Below are 17,957 nucleotides of genomic sequence, written 5' to 3'. Positions count from 1 at the left end.
CAATCAACTTTTCGCGAAACAAGTTTGCCATATCAGTTTAAAAAGATGTCACTTAAACGTCATTGCTTGCTGATGGACAAACATTGTGACCCATTTTTTTAATAATCCAGACATATTCTGTACACAATTTCTTGTTACTTCCTAGAGTCAAATTTGCCCCGTCCAATATATCCGTTCTTTGCTTGTATCGGAATGAACGGTCAATATGTAGACCTATAAACATGACGCCGATGTTTTAAAATGCAATGACTTCCTAATCTTGGATGAACAAAGCGTGGTGTCTGGCTGATGGACATGACTGCATGTCCAGTGCTGGATTTGGATCACCAGAAGAAGAAGAAAAAAAAAACATTGACAACACAACTTATTACAAGATTCTGACTATACTGTCTACAGGGCTCTTACACATTTTGACCAATGGATTTCCATGACTTTAAACCAAATTTCCATGACCAAACTGAAATCTCAGTATAAAGATGAACAATTTAGAAAATGTTGCGTCTTGAGAGCGTACGCCAGCTTATATTTTGAGCATCTTTCTTTAAAAAAACATATTAGTCATTTCAAACTCGGCGTAAATGAACATGTGATTATAACAAATTTCCATGACTTTTCCCAAACTTTTATGATTTAAGTTTTTTCCATGACTTTTCCAGGCCTGGAAATGACCATTTTAAAATTCCATGACCTTTCCAGGTTTTCCATGACCGTAAGAACCCTGCGTCTATTTGCATAACAATTCAGACTTTTAAATGTATTTTAGTTTGTATATTAAGATTAGATTATTTATGAACAAATTGTTTCCCACCTTTCACGGTCCAATTACACACAGCATGGCCTCTATAGAGGAGTCTAGGTAGCACATCAGGGTTTCTGAAGCCAGGAAATGATTTTTAAATGCTCAAACACATAACCAGAATACCTAAAAAAACAGATCATCGTCAGGAATCTAGTACGAAGCCACTCGTTCTGTCTGCTCACACCTGGGAGGTTACAGAGCAGAAGTCCCTGTGTGATGCAAGAAATACTGTAAAAATACTGAGGGGAAGTGAACAAGAGAAAGAGAGAGGAACGGACTAACAAAATAAATAAAAATGTGCAAAGTAAGAACCAGGAGACAGCAAATACACGCACGAATAAGGTCCAACTCTGAAGCACCAACGCAGTGTGATATTAATCGACTTATTTCTGGGTCAAACATTCCCACGGTAAACTCGCTCTTTACATTTGCGTCAAGGCTTTGTTCACATCAAATGGCGGCCAACTGGTCACACATGAAGACAAGTCATAAAACAACAGTACGGACCAGCTGGAAAGCCCAGGATCAGGGTCAATATTTTCTTTCCATGATTTAGACTAATGTCATTGAAAGCCAAACGACAGCTGTAAATAACTGTGGGGAGGAAAGCCTATCTGTTTTTAATGCTCAACGACCAAATCACTAATCTAGGTGTTGAGATCAGATTTCATTGTGCACTTCCAGAATCTATGCATTGAATTTCAGAGAGCCCAAGGAAAGAAAACGCTCTAGGAGAAAAAGCATAGTGGTGAAATCAGTCAATGTGGGGACTGAACTCATTGGCTCTCTCCGGGTCAAAGGTCGGACAGGTCATTTTTAGTTTAGCTGGGGGTCAGAGGCTTGCTATCTGAAAGCAGCACGTAGAGGCCAGCAGGTTTGACAGGCTTCGGCCTCCACGGTTACCCGGCCAGGCAGGGTCCCGTGCACCACGGAGACATGCTCGTGTGGGTTTTAATATCTCGTGTAGCAGGTGCTGATAACCAGTGGCACCGACCCGGTGTTCTCGGTCACTCAAACGAACCACCGGATCGTCGAGTTTTTACATCGCACGCAGGTCGACTACACAATAACGTTTACTTGAGCAAATCACAACCCGTTAACCGTCCCAGTTGGCTGACGTCAGATGACCACGACACGCGGACACAGTCCGAGTTAGCGTTAGTTAACCAGCAGTAGCTAGTTAGCAGCATCTGCGACTCTCCGGCCTGAAGTTAATGGAAGATGTGGCTCGGGTTAGCCCGCTGTTAGCAGCTAGCTACTTACTACACATCGCAAACTTGTAAAAATATTGACCATAACCCCATCTCTCATCATATTAACTTGCCCCCGAAAATAATGGCACTCCTTTATTGTTGAATTCGCGTTACTAACGTCAACTAGCTCGCTAGGTTAACCGGAATCTCACGTTATGGCAAAGAAGTTTGGCCATGCACGATAACCAACCCGAGCTAACGTCGGCGACTCTACCCAGCCAATGGAGTAAATATATGAAACTGGCGACTTTAGCGGTACAAAACAACAACGCTGAGTTTATGAGCGTGAACTACTTGAGTTAAACGTTACGGGTCAGCTTACCCGAGTCTGTACCTGCTGGTCTCGGTGTTGTTGGGTCTGTCCCCTCAGCCTCAGCCCATCTCCACTGAACCCAGAGCTGCTGCTGCTGCTTATGGCGAGTGTGGATCATAGGTTGTATATAATACAGATGATCACTCTGCAGGAAAAAAAGGTGTTGTGAGGAGTTAAATCCGAACCTAATCAAAGTCTAGAAATGTATGTTAAAATATACAAATCGGTAAACTTCATGAAACCAAATGTGCAGTATTGTCCACCTCCATGTTCCAAAATGTTTGCCAGTGTATTGATACAAAATTTAAAAATCTGCTGATTAAAACATCTGAATAAAAGGGATTATGCCAAGATGAAGACTATATAAACGGGACCTCCACTTAATATGTTGTTTACATCGTATGTATCATCTGAATGTTTGCTTCACTTTCATTGAATGTTGCATCATTTGTTCTTTTTGTTTTGCACCGGTGCCAGATAAAGTGGTCCTTTTTGCAATGTGCTGCACTGCATACACATGCAACACATGGACAATACAGTCTCTCTTATCATATCTTATTTGATTTTATAATGAACAATATGCTGCTTGGGGCAGTGATGCAGGAAAGTATGCATATAGGCTCACATTTTCAAGACAAAAATATTGCCAGTTCTGCAACTGGAAAAATAACTCTGTGGAACATATTATTCAAGGATGCTCAATATGAATTATGCTGCAGAACTGTTTTGAAAATGTGTATGCATTTTCTTCCTACATGAAGTTCAGCTCCATAAGCTAATACAACAGTCAATACTACAGATCAATCAAACAGAAACGGTGCTCCAGGCTGAGCCACATTATTATATAAGGTGACCGCTAGCACAAAGCAGTACAGATAATTGTCAGCATGTGGGACGGATACATGTGGGATGAAGCCACATGACACACACGCCTAGTATTTACTTTGGATCAGACCTGTTAGCCTGTATTATTCATAACAAGAATATCCATTCCATTATCAATACCGCTTCATCCTCATAAAAAGAATAAATACATACAAAATAGCTCTGAGTGTTAACATCTGTTCCTTAATTGTTATGATCTGCTCCATTCAAACAACACACTCTTTCAAAATTATGGTGTCCAGAAAATGAGATTAGAGTGAGAGCTCTTGCTTTTTCATCCACTCTGCTGTAGGTGTAAAGTATGAATCTGGGGTGTCAAGAGCGGCGTCTCTCAACCGGAAGAGGAGATTTAGCGACACCTAGCGGCTCAAAGCTAGGTGTCTGTTTTTAGGTCTGTCTATTTTCAATCGCACGGTTAAAGTGTTGTCATTGCGTGACATTTATTTCAACAAAATAACTATTTATTCAAACAAGCGGACTTTATTGTGTACTCCATTGTTATTGCTGCTCTTCCTCTGTATTTGTTTTCATTTCAGCTGGGGGATTCCTACAGAGACAGTAAGCACCGCGTGATGCCTCAATAAACACTTTGTTTTTGTTGGGGAACAGCTGAAGACTTCCTGAAGAAAATGCTACGACATTTAATAAAACCCTCGCATTGGATGCCCTGGTGCCCAGGATACTGAAAATACTGATATGTGCATGCAAGCAACAACAAAAAGGGCAGCAAATGGCGCACTGATTCAATTATAGCCTTCCATTGACATATATTACTTTTTCATATAGTTTTGCTTTATTTCCCCCCCAACAATATAGTATACAGAAACACATTCAGTATCTAATGTGTGCCCAGGTATATACGGACACCTGGGTGCTAATATAATCTTCCTTATTGTTATTATGCAAATGTGCTGCAGTGCATTAATTTGCAGCCACCAAAAGCTTTCACGCGTCCTGACTTTGCAGTCGAATCACATTTCTAAGTAATTGTATGAGCAACCTGTCTTTCGCAGACGGTGGGCGTTAACAAACACAGAAAAAACACACGCGCACGCACACACACACACACACACACACACACACACACATGCACGCACGCACACGCGCGCACTTGAAGTTTTGCTGCAGAACAGTGTGAGCGGGAGGAGTGATAGGCATACTGCTGCTGGTGTGAATGAAGGTCACGTTAATGCCTTCTTGACGCGGTGAATTTGTCCACCCGAACTGGCCTGCGGGCTCACAGAGGAGGCGAAGATGGAAGCGGAGGAGGAGGACTCCCACCCGGAGATGAAACACTTTACTCTGCCGTGGCCTCACTCCAGACTCCGCTCCCTCAGCGACACCTCCGGATTTCGCTCCAGAGTGTTGTTCCGGCTCCGGGGAGCCCGCTCAGGTAGGAGAAACATAACGTGGGCGAACTAAACCACCTGTTTCCAATATAACATGTCTCTTATTTCTTTGGGTGCAGTATTTGGCCAGACATAATCTCTACATCACTAATAAAACAGCTGTGTGGGTTCCTGCTCTCAGAGAAATCCCTCTATTCCTCTCACATTTAGCTCTAGATGCACAAATACGATAATATATATATATATATATATATATATATATATATATATAGTTATTCTACCAGTCGGTTGTCGCCAGTGTCTGCCATTGTCTGCCATTGTCTGCTGGGGGAGCAGCATCGGAGCCGGTGACACCAGCCGTCTCAACAAACTGGTTAGGAAGGCTGGCTCCATCATCGGCTGCAAGCTGGAGCACCTGGAACAGGTGGTGGAGAGGAGGACGTTGAAGAAACGTGTGTTCATATTGGACAATCCGGACCACCCTCTCCACCACCTCCTACAGGGACAGAGGAGTACTTTCTCCAGACGTCTCCTCACGCTCCGCTGCCACAAGGACAGATACAGGAGAACATTCCTGCCGACAGCTATGAGGCTCTATCACAGATCACCTCTTGCCAGATCCTAGTGCAATAACTACAATAATAACTTCATATCCACACTATGTTGATCTGCACTTCACACATTTCATTTATTTTATTTACACTACACACATACACACACATTTCATTTCCACTACACACATACACACACTTTGCATTTTGCACACTGTCTATATTTGGTGTTTTTATATTTAGTTTAATTGTCATTAGTATTGTGTATTGTGTATGCATATATGTTGTATATATACATATATATTTTATTTTATATTTTGCTTTGTATGCTTCTATATCTTTCATCCCTGTTTTTATATTTTTTTTTTTTTTATTCATGTGTGTTTGGTTTATTGGTGCTGCTACTGCTACGACAAATTTCCCCTTGGGGATTAATAAAGTATATATCTATCTATCTATCTATATATATATATATATATATATATATATATATATATATATATATATACTATAGCACACGACATATAGTTCCTTATTCCTAATGTACAGTGGTGTTTACTTTATTCTAACACACTGAATCTCACATAGTGAGTTCATCATCACAAAAAGAAATAATTCATTGCAGAAACATTTACTCCTGTATTATGATAACTGGAATATCCAGCTACTGGTTTGTTTACATCAGGAAGGTGAAGGAACGTTTCAAACAAATCCATGGTTGAGTATTAGTATAAAATCAAAGTGCACATACATTTGTATACTCAATTCAAGTTACGATGTGTGAATGAGTTTGAAGTGTCAAAATGCTGTTAAAAGAAGGAACCCCTTTCGCATGCATTGGTGTTAACCCATATCCATCCTCAGCGTCTTATTTAAATGTCACTGTCATCGTTTTGCTGCTTTGAGGCCTTCGGCTGTGGAGCCTATATGCCTGGTTATTGTTTCAGTGGTTAGAACCACTTCCTTTCAGCCTGTCTTCAGTTTTAAGCCTCAAACTCAGCCTGCGGTGGGTTATGCTCTCAACCGTCGAACACCCCTACTCTGACTTTTACCCAAGGCATGAAGTTTATTAATATACTGCTTTTCCAGCTTTCTTGCTCTGCAGCCTGACTCGTTTCTTATTACATTTCAGTATATCTTGCGGGTCTCAGCTGCATTAAGTGTTCTGTGTTTGTGATTAAAGTTGTAATTATAGGAAATGATCATGAGTGGAGCAGTCAGGAAATTAGATGTCCAAAGTTGTTTATGTCTTCTGTTGGTTTTGGATTTTGAGCTTCAGGGTTCAAACCGTCTCAGAAAATAAAACACTATACTTATTGTTATATGCTTCATGTATAATCCGCCATTGTTTCCCATAGTTTTATGTATGAATTGAAAGTACAATTTTATATTTAACCGAAATACATTCACACACAAAAAAAGTACACATCGTGTTGTATGGTTCAGTGAAAAGAACAGTTTGTAAATCCACCAACAGGGGGCGCTAATTCATCACGTGCATTACAACCTCACGCTGTTACATCGTTCACATCCATGCCACAGGGCGAAGCATCAAATGGAGCCAGATTGGGACAGAGGGAGAGCATGCAGAGTTCATCTTGCTACATGCTGAACTTCAATTATAAAACAAAGTGGTTCTCTATGAAAAAAATTATGTATGGATTACCGCACCCTTTTTTATCAACTTTTTAAAGGGGTGTCATGAGATATGCCAGAATAAATAAACTAAAAGTTGGGGTGTCATTTGCATGTAGTTTATTTTTATTTGACTAAAAAGGCAATGCAGCCCGCAGGCTTGATAACGAGTCAACAGTCAGTACTTATTATTCATTAACTTTTTTTTTAATCAGGGCTATGGAGAACTCAAGTCACTGATTAACTTTAATTTCTTAACTCTTGTGCATTTACGTGCAAGAAACCCACTTGTAGCTGCAATCATCACTCCACTATTATCTCTATTCATGCCATAATATTATTACTATCATTTAATTAATATAACATCAGCGTCACGACAAAAGTGTGCAGAGGAGGATTTCCCCCCCAAGATGTATTCAAGTTGTAATCAAAACTTGAAAGATATTGAGTTTAAATTCTGCCTCACACACATATATATATATATATATATATATATATATATATATATATACACACACAAAACAATCTCAATACTGCACCATCTCCTGAGGAAGATCATGTGATTTGACTGAAAACTCCAGAACAGCTATGAGTGGACAGAGTTGTGAGATTTAGTCTGTCAATTAAAAGATATTGAAAGTTCTCAAGCATACAAAACAAGAGAATTATTGTTTATATTTTAAAGATGATGTCAAAGAGCCGGATGTGTGTTGAGTTAGTGATGATTTGTAATGCTATTTTCTATCGCTATTCTAATCTAAGAATATGACACCTTAATGTGTTTCTCCATATGAACCTGAGCACTCACACACATGCATTTGTGTATGTGTTTGTGAAAATAAATCAATGTGGGATAATGTGTAGGCTGAGATGCTCTTTGCTATCTGTTGTAAATAGCATGCTGTCCTCCGGATGAGGCGCTGTATCACTCTTGTAATTACACAGGCAGAGACAAGAAGAGAAGAGAGGAGAGGGATGAAGACAACAGAGGATGGAACAACAAAGGAGCAGAAAATGAAAGGATGGCCAATTGATGACAGAACCAATGACAAAAGACAACAATAAGAGACTGAAAGAAAGAGAAGAGGGAAGAGAGTCAAAGAGAAATTATTTGTGGGGATGAAGGAATGATGAAAACAGCATTGAGCGGAGAGGAGGCAACACGGGTGGCAAGGACAAGATGATTAAGGAGGAGGAGAGGACAGATGAAAGGCTGAAGAGAAGAAGAGGACAGCAGAGGAGTGTTCGCTTGCTGGTACACTCTGTGGGTACTCTCCTCGAAATAACATTGATTACAGACCCATTTAGTCTGCAATAACTCTTTGTTAAATGTACTGTAATGCGGAGAGCGGCCCGGCCCCTTCACTGCCCACACACAGTCTCATCCTCAGCCATTGTAGGAGCTGCTGCAAAACCACCGACAGACCCACACGGTTCTGGTTTAGGTTTTCTTCAGTAATTAAAGGTCCCCATTGTAATCATTATCACCACCTGCAGCTGTTGCCTAAAAATCTCAAATGTTTAAATGTTAAATGAGCTAGAAATATTAAGGGTCGACCAAAGCTATTAATCCTCCTGATTACATGTTTCATGACACATGTCAATTGTCGTGCCCTTCAGGTGTTGTAGGGACATTTCACTCAACTAAGTTCATCCTTTGGGGGCCATGAATGTTCAAAATGTTGTTTTGATCCATGAGATGTTTCAGTATGAACCTCACTTGACATCCCCAAAGTCATGTCACTAGCATGGCTAAAATGTAACCGTATTTAAAGGTTCAAAACCCCATCTTGGTCACTATGGACATGACATGGCTCCTATAGTCACACATGGACCTGTCACTGTTTTACATCCCCATACACATAAGGGCCACTTTTGCTGGATTAACTTCTGAAAACAATTATAAACAACTGTTAAAGAGCAAAGAGAAATGGCACCGGTCCTTTGAGACCAGGAGATGGGGAATGATTATTATTTTTTGGTGTGAACAATGTGGGCAAACTGCTGACATGTTTTCAGTTTATTTCTCCCCAAATTAGTTTTATTGCACAACACTCTGAGCTCTTTGGTATCGGACAATTATTTGTCTATTTACCTTTTTTCCTGCTACAAACTATTATTGTCATATTATCATGTAGGGCATGTGTTCACGTTCAAGTCGTTGAAGAGCAACTCGTGGACACAACATCTTCAGCAGCAGGAGGTCGAGGTGGAGGGAAAACAACTGAATTCTTGTGAAACCAAAGTTAGTTTCCTGTTTCCAACTGACATTTAACAATGGTTTATTTTAATCAAGACCATTGTCGTCAGCCGGCCTTAAACCTCAGTGTTTGTTAACAGAACCTCAACCATAATGGGGTCAAATCATAAATACCTATTTCCATTGTTTGGGAGGTCCCATTTATCTGCGCGTGTGCTTCTAAACAACAATTACCGACTCATTTTACGATCTATAGTGCGGCACCTGTCGCCCTGAAGCTACACCACGTGATTATAATGGCAGCAGACAACAGGTGATTGTCATACACTAATTAAGGTGATTGCATGATGACACACAGCTGGGTCTCCATCTGTCAGTCATCTGAACACATGGGGGCCGATATTTGAGCAACACAGACTTTCTCTTTTCTCTCTGAGTCTCGCTCCCTCTCCCTGCCCCTTATCACACTCTTGGTGTTGTACGTGATCACTTCTGCCCATTTTTTGGGGGGGGGGGTGTCTGCATGTGTTGTTCTAACGGTGAGAAATAAGGGTAAGACTGCGTGTCTTTTTAAATACTGTGATGCCGCTTTCATGGTTTTCCATCGACTTCACCTCTCGTGTGTGCGCTCACCTGTGTGTGGGTTGGAGTTGAGAGCCAGTGTTTTTTCTTCCCGCTTGCTGTAAGCAGTTTGGTTGGACTGCATCAAAAGTTAAAGTCTCTGTCTATCAGTAACTCTGCGCGGTTACTTGCTCAGCCTTTAACTATTAATGTGTCCTACGCTCCACTGCACCGCCTCAAACAATGCTGTGTGTACAGTAAGTTACTGTACTACGTGCGTAATGGAAATGTAATTAACGCTTAAAACTGCTGTGTTGGTGAAAAAAAAGTCGGTGAAAACAAAGACACTTTGGACCAAAACACAGGAAACATAAGTTTGGAAGCTTTGGGATTGTTACACATTAGACAGTGATGGTGAGGAAGAGGAAATGAGAGAGAATGAAACTAGAACTTCTCCAGTACAACAATGATGCAGATGCTCTTATGTACTCAATAATGTAATGGTTGTGTTGACATAATGTCTTTCATAAAGAACAGGAAATTAAGAATTGTGCAATTCACAAATAGCTGTCTTGTGCTGTAGAGCGAGCTGCGTACAGGCGACATATTTACAATGAGTGTGTGTATGTGTGCCATTAAAAACAGAAAGAAAATGACCATCTGTCTTCCTCTTTCTGCATCATTGATTTATAGCTCTCCTGTTTCTGTGAGTGTATATTGATGTATTTAGTGTTGTGATTGTTACTGATGTTGTGTTTTATGATGCATGGGTTTAATATCTACTTTATTTGATCATGGCACAGTCACTGTGGCACCATGGTCTTCAGGTCTGTTCTCCATTCAGAAGTTTGTATTTAAAGCCCCTGAAAAACTTGATTATTTCTCGAATATTGTGTTGCCAAGAAACAATCAAGGTAAAAAACAACATCATTAGTCTATAAACTTAAAGATCAACTAATGTTCCTCATCAAGACTGCGCAGCACACTATACACCAGAAACAAGAGCCTGAATGGAAAAATCTATAATTGTTATTTTTTATGGAAGACACTGATTGGGTATATGAAGTTTTCGGATTAAGATTTTACTGGAGTTTTCGTTTCTGATTTTGAATAAATTGTAAAATGTCCATACTTCTTTTCAACTATGCACACATACATTATTCTAATGAGCCTGCATGTGACAGGAAAGGGAGCCGAGTCTAAATAGCTTGTTGAATCACATGTTTCCTGATCTTGGCGGCCCACTAACAACGGACTGGGTTGTCTTATTTCTTGTGCGTGCGTAGATGCTCTATATATGTCTGGGCACAACCACTGAACACGTTTTTTTCATCATATGACAAATTAATTGGTCCAAAAAAGTAGTAAACAATTACACCATCGTAAATGTTATTATTTTTGGACATTGTTACCTTCGCATTGAAAATGCGGAAGGTTATGTTTTGATCGCCGTGTATTTATTTATTAATTTATTTGTATGCGTGTTACTCGCATAACTCAAAAAGTATTAAACCGAATCGCATGTAATTTGGTGGGATGATTGGTTATTATCCGGGGACCATTTGATTAGATTTTGGGATCGATCGGGTCAAAGGTCAAGGTCAAGGTCATAAAAAGGTCAACATCTTCTTTTTACCATAGCGCGGGCAACTAATGCCAAAATGTTCATAATTCCAATGCCCAATCTTGTGATATGCGAAGGTATGCGCTCTACCGAATGCCTGTTCCAGTTTGTAATGTTTTTCTTTGATTGAAAAAACCTTTTTAAATGAATTAATGTCGAGTAGTTTACTCGCTTTGTTATAATACCATGAGGTGCAGACCGCCATGGCAGCAAGAAAGCTGTAACATCCAAAGAATCCCTCGGTAGGTGGCCATGTCGCTGCCACTGAATCTGCACTTTAGACTTATGTAACAAACATGTCTTCTGTTTGCCCCTTCATATCGTATTGATAATGGGAAATCTGCTCACATCTGCTTCAAGCACTTGCCAGCAGAGTGCCACATTGACAAGTAAACACAGTAAACATACACAGCACACTACCTGCGTATTCGATGCATCTCCCTTCTGTGGTCCTTCTCTCCTTCTCCCCTGTCCTTTCCCCTCCTCTCCTTATTTCCTACGTCACTACGGGACATCAACACAGGAGTGAGAGTGAACCAAAACAAGGGTGAGACTGGTGCCAGACAGCAGCCGGAGGAAGAGGGAAAAACTTGACAGGCATGAGAGATGGAGATAAACGCACAGATTAGGAGGCAGATTGAGGAACTGAGATGGAAACAAACATTAACTTTTAATGCTCTTTATTGGAGAGAGGGGAGGGGCGAGTGAGGGGCAGACAGTGGAGAGAGAGAGAGGAAGTAGACAGTGAGGGAGAGAGAATAGGAGGAGAAGGGAGACAGTGAGAAAAGGGAGGAGGGGGAGTCAGTTGGGGGAGGGAGGGAGGCAGAGTGGTGGTGTGTCGGGAAGAGGCAAGGATCAATTCACACTGCTGATCATTTTCCCCGGGTCAAGTCATGGAAAATGACGGTGAGTTTTCTTCTCATATAATGGATCTTTTGCTTTCTGCATGCGTCGGCGTTCTGTGTCTGTGTTGGTGTAACTCAAGGCATCGTGGACATTATTGCCACCACTTGCTCTTCTCTTTCCACACCGTCCTTATTCGTTTGTCACCTGTTAGCTGGCGATGGCTCTAGGTCTACACTCACATGCACACACACACACACACACGCACGCTGTACATCTTCAGTCTGTATTATGTGAGTTATTCAGCAGCCTGCTGACAGTGTTTCATTTGAAGTTAGCTTCGTAAAGACCAACACATACAAAGGGGGGCATAGTGCATTTTAACATGCACATCAGTGAGTATTGCTCGCTTTGACGATGTGCAAAATGAGTTTCTGACTTTTGTCAGAGATCATTTGTCTGAAAGGTTGCTTCTTTGCCGTGATCCATAAATCTGTGTCATGTATCAACAACAACAGGGTCATGCATAATGTACAGGAACCCTACTTTAAAGACACGAGCAACATCCCCGTATGCAATATTAATAAGATGCTAATGCTGCAGGTAGAACACTTAATAACATTACAGTTGGCTATATCTTCACTTAACCAGGCTTCTGGTATGCCGTGAGGGACAGTTTTTGCACAACTTTTAAAAAAAAAATGTTTTGTAAGTTTGCCCACAGTTGCGTGATAGCATTGCGGTTTCTTATATGACTAAGAAAAAGCAATGGCAGTACGTTTATTGTTAATATTTCCACAGAGGAAAGAAAAGGCCAATAATTACAGGACAGCTCGACTGGTAGCCATCTCGGGTGATACTGTTAGACTAAATGACAATGATCAGCTGGAGGAGGCAGACAGGTATATATATATATATATATATATATATATATATATGTCATGTCATATAGTTTAATTACAGTTTGAAGAGGTTTTCATAACACATCACAACGTTTCTATTGGTTAATAAAGAAAAAAAGAAATGAAGGGCAGAGATAATAGTTGTTGTTTTACATTATCTGTTGTTGTCTTGGGTAAGCTTTTCAGATATAAATCCACGCTGTGTTTGTATGTGTGTGTGTGTGTGGGTGTGTGTGTGTGTGTTGCATATGCCTGTACTGGGATTTGTGTCTGCGGTGAGCACTAATGGTTGATCATAATGCTCTTCTCTATTTTTTCAGCTCACTGTTGATCGTGTCATATTTTGTGTGAGTGTGTGTTCAGGAGACAATGTCAGGTGAGCTCTTGCAGTATTCGTATTTGCATGTGGCCATTTGACAACTTATTTACGCACTTTGGAGAAGTTTGCCTTCAGGGCACTCTGAAAGGAATCTCATTGGGTTTAGATAACTAATCGCCTTGGTTAGGTTGAGGATAAGATCATAGTTCGGGTTAAGATCAACCCTTACGGCAGAAAGCCCTGAAGGCAAACTTTCCCATGTGCGCCATTTACCATTGCACATTGCAGTCTGCACGAACTGGAGACACTGGGCACTGTCGTCATGAAAACAGTCTGATAGAAGCTCTTCAACTTGATGCACAAACACGACTAGGCGACTGAATTCACCCTTTGAGAAAAGGAAGTATACAACTAACTTTAGTTGAACAAATAAATACTGTGTTAACCTCTCTTTCACTCGCTCACCCTGGTCCAACAACATACTTCTAGCTCGGCACATGGGTTTCCTTGATTGACAGGTAGGTCTGTATGACTCACTCAGATATCCTCATGTTAGTACATTGATTTACTGGTTGGCTTCATGGCATGTTTACATTGGCTGGTAAATCCTCCATTGGTGGTCGTTGTTCAGTCGTACGGTTGTAAACATGGGAGGAATGTGTAACAACCTGCTGCCCCAAAAGCATCATCATCATCATCAACCAGTGGCGGCCCACTTTAACATCCCCGCTGAGTCCCAATAGGAGTCACACTGTCCTGACTCCTGACTAACAGCCACACTTCCCAATGAGGCAAACTTAACTGACGATCTTCGGACAGACGTTTTTTCCCGATGTGACTCCAGCATATGATAAATATGCTGTTTTGTTTACGCTCCCCGTTCGCTGTCCTCTTGTGGCCTCCAGTCACACCCTTCTAAATCACAGCCATGACTTGTTTATAAAAACACTGTCTGTGATCTGATGTCGCCATTATGTGTTCTCTCTGCTGTGGTCTTCTTTTTTTTTAGGTTATTATTAAAGACCCCACAACGACAGAGCAAATCTTTCATCCATCTCTTTCTGTGTCCGTCTCTTTCCCTGTCTCTCTGGAGCTCGCTTTATCTTCAGCTCTCTGGCTGCCTGTCTGGCAGGATGTCAACTATTGATTTATACAGGCAACATTATAGCAATGATGGCGGCTTATGGCTTGTGCCAAACAGAATACAACAAACAGGAGATAGGGTTTCAAACGAGCTGGCTGGCATATGTGAAGAGGAAGAGAAATGACAGTAGCCACTACTATTGTTGCAAAACAAAGACGGTATAGTTAATTCTATGAGGTAAAACCCTTTTTAATCTGCATGAACAGAGTTACAAAGGGGAAGAGAGGAGACGGAGTAGAAAACAGGAAGAATGTCAGACCTAAAATGTCACAGTTTTAACCCCACCCCCCCAAAACTAACATTATAAAAACAGATTTAGCTATAACATTCAATGTTTAACACTCAAGAAGCAACAAGTCCTTTAATTCCATTATATTGTTGCACCGTCTTCTTCTCGACTCGATTATTAGCGCCACCAACTGTTTTGTTATTTGTATAAACGTAACATGGAAATGATTCTGGTGGGAAAGTACAGTAAGATGGAGCTAAATCAAATGACATAAAACCCTCAAACACTGAGCACATAAAGCATAATCAGTGCATTGTAGAGGTCATAAACAATCCCAACAACGACACACATTACATGTATTTGACAGACTTCCCAGTGGCACTGTATGATGATATTTCACAGGTTGTGTACTTAGACCATTTAAGAACATAGAAGTAGTTATTCTCTTGTATAGCAGAGCCTGGGCCTTGCTGAGTCACACTTGACTGTTATGACAGCTCGGTACAGGCGGTTGTGGTCCAGAAAGATCACGTCTCTAACTCTTGAAAAGGCGGGTTACTCCACACTGTAACTGTGCTCCTTTTGTTTTTAGACAATCACTGAACCGTCATGAATGAACAAGTTACTTTTGCAAATTGACCCAAATGACAATAACACACACATGCATGTAGATCCCCTGTTCTTTGCCTATGCCATTACTATGAGACCGGCAGTACCTCAGTTTAATGAATAAATCAAAGGGACGAGAGAAAGTAGCACTTAAACAATTATTACCCCCTTGTTCTGCTGAGGCTACTACTTAATATTTGATGACTCCTTTCCTTTCTTCTGGCCCTCCTCCTCATGTCTTACTTCTGCTGTTCCGGTCAATGAAAAGGTCAGCCCTCCTCCGTTGATCTCTGTTATTTAGTGTCAGGACAGACAGGACTCAGCTCCTAAAAAGTGTCAGTTTCCAATACTTAATGTGGGTGTCCTCTTGACTTTGAGTATTTCCCCAAAGAGCTCCATTTTGGATATTGTATTCTTGGACAGATTTAGAGTAAAAGCATCAGATTGATTTAAACTCCAACCAGAGGGAGATTTCCCCTGACTTTCGTTGGATCAGTAATTGAGAGGAATTAAGAGGTTGAAGTCGGAGTTGTCAGATGGGTCAATAGTGAGTTTGTGACCAAAAGGTCCCACAAAAAATACCAATAAACATGTTATATTTCTATCTTTGGCTTTTCTGTTAAAAGGCATTGACTTTCTTGTCCCTTCTCTCTTTGTGTGTCTCTTCCACACATTCACACGTGGACTCTTGGTCATCAGGTCGATATCTTAAAGTTAATATATAAACAAGGCATACCGAGAGCATGGAAAATAAGAGTCTATTTAATGGTGGATTTTTGTTAAATGTCATTTTCTACACTATTTAGAAACAAGTTAAAGAAACCCTTACCTACTGAAAGCATTATATGAATTTAACACGGATAGAAAATAAAAAGAGATGACACTAAAATGTTGTTAACAACTCAATTTGGTCTTGTCTGCCCCCAGTTTCCGAACCTCTCGTGGGACGGTTACAGTTTGACATTGAGCTAATGGGGAAGTTAGGATAGTCGTAAAAAGGGAGTATTGCCGGAGCTTTAAAATGTAATCTATTTAAAATATATGCAAAGAAACTATTACATAAGCTGACATAAAATTAAATGAAAGCATAACTTAACCATTGTGAATTTAACAATTTGATGTCATGAAAGACCAAATAATTTCTCACCCTGTTAAACCTGTTGATCCGAGTATTTACCATTGTCCTTTAGCACAACACATTCAGCATGTGTCATCAAGTTAATGACATTACCGCCCAGTCAATACTAATGCAGTCACTTTACTAAGTACTTCCATCCTCCACCTCGTCACTGACTTCCTTCCTGTCTCAATTATCCACTTTCATCCTATTTCCCAACAACAGTCCTGTAGCACTGTCAGGCATGGCAGCTCCCAGGTGTGACTGTGTACATGGATTATTGTATACAAACAAATGTGGACGTGAAGCATTTGCAAAGTGATTCCAGGAATTAGCCTGTACTCAAGATATTGACATTGAATGATGTGATTGTTAAATGTAGGACTTTGGGGGTCAAATCCGCTTTAAATCAGCCACACTCGAGGTGCACATGAACATGCAGCCGATCCATTGATTGCAGATGAGTCAAGTGAATCTATTGCATACGTGTTGGTGAATGAGGCCGTGCAAGTATTATAACAACTGCCAAATGCACATTGAACTTATAAATTGGTTTGGTTTAGAGTTTGCTGCTGGTTATATTTGTCCTTTTGCAGCAATCCATAGCAAGAATATTTTCTTTTACTGTATGTGATTATATGATTATATACACGCTGACTCTGTGCGTGGCTTTTTATGCTTTAATGACTGAAGGGAGAAAGGGAGGGGTGTCCAACAGAGGCATGGAGAAGCACATGTTTTACTGCAAGAATCAACAAGAGTTAATGACAAATCATCTTTCGTCATTGGAGTTGTGTTGAAGCACTAGATGGCAGTCTTGTCCTTAAATTGTGTGTCTGTGTGTATTTGGGCCTGTTCTGATCTTACAGTCACATTGTGTGGACTGGAATATTTTTTAGGACAAAATGCAAGTACCTTTAATGTAAATCATTACATGTGTCGTGTGTGTGATGACTTGATTTAAAATTAGTTTTCGGTTATGGATGAGGATATGTTTAAGATTAAGGTGGGTTCAGTCTAAGTTATGGTTAGGGTACGGGTTACTCCTCTGGACATTAATGCAGGTCAATGACATGTATGTGTGCACTAAGGTAAAAGTGCCCACTGGGATAGAAGTACAAGAACACACATCACACACACACACACATTACACTTAGTTGACTCCCATCCTGAGAGTCCGGGGCAGGAGTGTTTGGCTTGGTTTGCCACAGTCGTCAGACAGAAGTGGTGAGCGCTTGAATGTCTAACATTAAACAGATATTATTTCTCTGTCCTACCATCAGCAGATTTAAAGGCTGTGCTCACCGACCTTGACAGCTTACAGCCTTTGCTCCCATGTGACCTACTGCAAGCTGGATTCAGGGTTCACCGTCATCTTATTTTTTCTAAATAAATCCCCTCCCCCTTGGAGTGTGTTGATCCTCATCTGGAGCCACAGACGCTGTCCAGACCCACAGCTGAGTTATTAAGCATGGACTGTGGGCTTAATTTATCGTGCCACAAGTTTGTCGATTCCAATCCCACAGATATCTTTAAATGTTTCATTTTATTGTCTATAATGCAACCGTGATCACAGCGCTGAAACCGAAATGAACACATTTCTTCATCTTCATCTTCTTTTTCT

Source organism: Pseudoliparis swirei, chromosome 17, assembly GCF_029220125.1.
Source record: "Pseudoliparis swirei isolate HS2019 ecotype Mariana Trench chromosome 17, NWPU_hadal_v1, whole genome shotgun sequence".
Lineage (NCBI taxonomy): Eukaryota > Metazoa > Chordata > Actinopteri > Perciformes > Liparidae > Pseudoliparis > Pseudoliparis swirei.
This window is presented reverse-complemented; position numbering follows the sequence as displayed.